This window comes from Drosophila biarmipes, chromosome 4 (assembly GCF_025231255.1).
Source record: "Drosophila biarmipes strain raj3 chromosome 4, RU_DBia_V1.1, whole genome shotgun sequence".
Taxonomy (NCBI): Eukaryota; Metazoa; Arthropoda; class Insecta; order Diptera; family Drosophilidae; genus Drosophila; species Drosophila biarmipes.
The window spans coordinates 9581-14754 of NC_066614.1; positions in this window are offsets into that span (position 1 = coordinate 9581).

Here is a 5174-nt window from a genome sequence, read left to right on the forward strand (position 1 = left end):
GTAGTCGAAGGCATCGCAGTTAGCACTACACCCCTTCTATGTTAATTATACTTTCGTTAACTTTACTAACATCTTAAATAAATAAAGTTAAAAAGCACATAATATGCATAAAATTTGTAAATATATGACCAGTTTCTGATGGTTATTTTGCAAAATAAATGTTTTTGTTTCGAACGTAAGCGGTACATAACACACTCAAAAGAACTCTAATTTGAACATGTGCAATAAAAACTAAAAAAATATAAAATATACTAGTCGGCATAAGTATTTTAACAAAACAAAAGTTTAATTATTCATAATTTGAACTTACTTCATGTAAAACTTTGGCATCAATGAAAAGGTAATTTAAATGCCGTTAATGATCAATACTTTTCTTAGCCCCATTCAGTTCCTACTGAAAAGGACAACTTTGTGTGAAATTAATTTTTAATATATTATACTAATATTATATTATATTTTTTATGGTTATTTGAAAATGTTTAGAAATACACATTTAAGAAATATTTTTCCCCTTTTTAAACAAATTTTGTTTTACATTGTCACTTTTAAAAAATCATAAAAAATATAAGCAAAATGATTTTTGAAAAATTGTTTTTGCCGTTACTATTATTTTTGTTTTAAGACACATTTTGCATCAACAATTTTAAGTTTTTCAGACGAGGAAAAAGTTTAGAATAATTACCGAATGGGATAAAAAAAAGTTTGGTGTCATTCAAACTGCATTTAAATTACCTTTCGATTAATGCCAACGTTTTTATGAAGTAAGTTCAATTTATGAGTATATGTATTAAACTTTTATTTAGGCTTATGCCTACTAGTGTATGTCCAGTCTTACCAACTGCTTATAATTTTGCAAAGGTTTTTAAGGAAATGAGCTTAATTTTAAAGTAAAAAGCATAAAATAAGCTTTAAGGGACTCTGATTTCAATATGTGCGTGAATAATACAATCAAAAACACGGAAAAACCAGATACTCAACTTAAGGAAACAAAAAGAAAATGGAGTGTATAAGCAGCAAAGCACCACCGGCCTTTTCAGTATTTGTTATGTGGGCGGCAGACAGATTTATGCGTTCAAACCGTTTGTGGGCGTTAGAGTGGGCTTGGCACATTTTCCTTAGGTCAGTCAATAGGTATTGACGAGACAAACACATTTCAGTTATTTTTTCTATCATAAATGCTGTAGGCGCTACAGATTTTCGCAAATTGTGCGGGTTAGAGTTCTAGCTCATATAGTTTCCGAGATCTCAGCCTTCATACGGACAGACAGACACACAGACAGATGGACATGGCTAGATCGACTCGGCTAGTGACCCCGATCAAGAATATAAGTACTGTGGTCGGAAACGCTTTCTCTACCTGTTACATACTTCCCGACGAATCTAGTAAACCCTTTTACTCTACGAGTAACGGGTATAAAAAAATAATTTGCCCTATTTTAGAAATTAGGGTAGTTAGTATTTGACCTAGCAGCCATTGAGTTTAAACGTACGGATGATGGCAGTGCCGGTGACTTATGTTTGGCATTAACAAAGTCGTAAAACTGTTTCGGATCATTTAAAAAATCAATTTACATCGATTTATGTCATGAAATAGCAATGAATGTTGAGAACATTAAATCCGATCAAGCCACCGCATATTTCTAAAAATCCGATGGCTTAACCGATTTTGTATACTTTTTGTAAGTGTTTGATTTAAGGTTTTTAAGCGATTTGCTAATCCAAGGAGGCCAGTTTAGTTTTGAATGAAGCATTTTCAGGAATGAATCCATTACAAATTTTTAACACTGTATAGAAGAGTTCACAGACACTTTAAATATTTATACAATTGTACTAGTCTGTCCGATTATAATGAGAAATCTTATCATTAAGTTTATGATATTCACAGTAACGAAAACATTTCCTTTTGATTGAAGAACATAATAGAAACAGGGTATCAACAAGCGGAACATCTTTCGTAAAAGGTTACTTGCTGCGACGATAATTCTATAAGGCCATCCACAAAATTATGGGCGAATGAAGGTATAGATACCAGTCAGTCACTAGGAGGAGACCAAGAAAGAAAGAATATATACAAATAATTGTTTTCTATGTGGAACAACTGACAATTTCTTACGCCCGTAAAAATGTTCGATAATTTAAAAATTATGGCAAAATTCTAAATAATTGTTGTTAATTTTGGAATGGTTTTTAAGGAAATAAGCTTATTTGGAACGTGAAAGCCACATAAGTCGATCAAAAGAATTTCAATATATTCAACATATATTAAAAGTTTAAAAAATTACCTGTTATTATGTAGCTGCTGGTAATTTTGCAATGGTTTTAAGGAAACGGGCTTATCTTAAATGAAAAAAAAAAACACATAATACGCTCAAAAGGACTCTGATTCCAATATGTGCAAATATATATATTATTATTTGCAACGGTTTTCAGCAAATTGGCTAATTTTAATCGTAAAAATTTCATAATACCGTCAAACCGACTGTGAATTCAATATATGCATAAATATACATTACACTTTAAAATAAATCAAAATGTGTATATTTAATTTTTTAAAAAAAATCGAAAATATAACTGCTAGCAATTTTGATTTTAAAGGAAAATGAAAAGGACTCTGATTTCGATACGCTCATAACAAATACAATTTTAAATAAATTAAAATATATAAGTTAAAATTGCAAACAAAAATAAAATCATGACTGGTTTAAAATTTTGAACCATTATTTTTAAACAGTGGTATTTATACAAATCAAGTTAAAAAGCGTACAAAAAATTTCGAAATAACTTTTCAACGTCATACAACACAACCCTAGAGCTTTAGTACTTCACAAATTAGTTCTCCAATCTATATAATAAGCTTAATTTCCAGGATTCTTAAATAGGTCCCTAATTTTTAATCTGTGGTATTTATATAAATCATGTTAGAAAGCGTAAAAAGTATTTCAAAATACCTTTTTAACGACACACAACACAACCCTGTAGCTTTAGTATTTGACAAGTTTATGGGATGGCTTTCATTCGCACAGAGTAAAGTTTTCTGATCGCGGCCAACTTGGTGGCCGCCAGTGCGATCTCTGTTTTCGAAGGATTGCAAGTTGACACTCAGCCTCCTCGTGGCACCTCCTGGGTAGCTATCTTAGCATCCGCTAGATAGTGAGCTAATGTGTGCAGCGAGTCACCGGGACGTTAAGCGGTTGAGCGCACGGTTTAAAACCCGCCTCTTAAAAAAAGAAGCTCACTGAAGACCAAAGCGAAAGTCTCGGAAAGGATCCCCCCTTATGATGTCGACCACCGCAAAACGAAAAAGGACTACGATTTAAGGATACGCACCTGAAATTTCCGAACCCTTAATTAGGAAGGTGCCTCTATCCAACTGGCGGATGCCCTCGAAAAATTAAAGGCTGACATTACCGCCATCCAGGAAATGAGATGGACAGGACATGGTTGCTACAAGCGAGCAAATTGCGATATCTACTACAGCTGCCATGCGGAGAGGCGCGAATTTGAATGCGGGTTTGTAGTAAGCCGGAGACTTCGCCACCACGTCTCCAATTTCAACCCAGTGAGGGAACGTCTGGCTACAATCCGCGTCAAAGCTAGGTTTTTCAATCTTAGCATAATTTGCGCGCACCCCCCCATGGAGGAGAAGGACGATGCTGTTAAGGATGCATTCTACGCGAGACTCGAGGACACTTACGACCGCTGCCCAGACCACGACGTGAAGCTTATCCTCGGGGACTTCAACGCAAAGGTCGGTCGCGAACGCATCTTTGACTCCACCGACTCCACCAACCAGATTGAGTCAACACTGACTCGGACAACTATCTTGTCGCAGCCAAGATACGCATGCGGCTATGCCGAGCGAAAAACGTACGCGCCATCACGCAACGAAAGCTTGACGTCACTAGGCTGCGATCACAACGGACAGCGATAGCATACTCCACTCACCTCGCGGAACTGCTCCACCAACCAACAAAATTAACACTTTACAAGACACTCATCCTACCCGTGCTATTATATGGCGCAGAAGCATGGGTAATATCACAGACGGATGCAGCAGCGCTTGGAGTGTTCGACAGAAAAATTCTTTGCAAGATCTTTGGTCCCGTTCGGATTGGGGACGACTTTCGTATTCGGATGAACCACGAGCTGTATGAGTTGTACGACGACGTGGGCGTGGTCCGTCGCATCACGATACAACGTCTGCGCTGGCTACGCCACGTTGTGCGTATGGATGAAGAATCTCCAGCTCAGAAGGTGTTTGACGACGAAGGGGACGACCAAAGCTCCGATGGAAGGACCAAGTGGAAGAGAACCTGACTGCACTGGGTATTTCCGATTGGAGAAGGCGCGCGAGGAGCAGAGGCGCGTGGAGGGAGACGCTGAAGTCGGCCAAAACCCGAATCGGGTTGTAGTGCCACCTAATAATAAAAATAATAATAATCCTCCAAACTTTCTAGAGTTTCTAAAATTGGTAAAACTAAACATTTTTTTTATTAGGCTGTTTAACATCATCTTATTGGCCAGGACCTTTAAATAGGTTTATAGCCGGGGGTATTTATCTCCACCAGCCCCAATAAATTAAATTTTCGAAATTTATACTTCGTGTGTTTTCTAAAGTCATGGTAAGCAATCCCTTGATTAATGTACACTCGAAACAATCGGACAATAACAGTAGATTTGCATTTCTTCGTTTAAAAAAAGTAGTCGTCTTCGCACACCCTCCAGGTGCGCTTCGTCACTACATGGAATGCCGTCCACAACTCTCTTAAATTAACAAAAACATATATTACTTTAGGTAAAACAAAAAAGAACGCTATAGTCGATGCCATTGACTATAAGATACCCTTTACTCTTCTAAGGGAAGAACGAGGGAGATCGTTGTGTTGTATTGTATATATTGCTCTTGTAAATTTCTATTGATTGACCACACTTACAAACCCCCAAATCTTTGGCTCCTACGTTTTTTTGTGATAGGGAACAAATTTTAACAGAAATGACATCGTCAATACCTTTCGATTGACTACAAAAATGTTGCCATTTTTACTCCAACGCCTATAAACTCTCGTAACGCCCACAGTTTTATTCGCTTAACAATTTTACTTTGTTACGTGTATATCTCCGTATCCCGTATCCTTTTTTCAGCAGTGTAACTGGTATCTGATAAAACATACTCG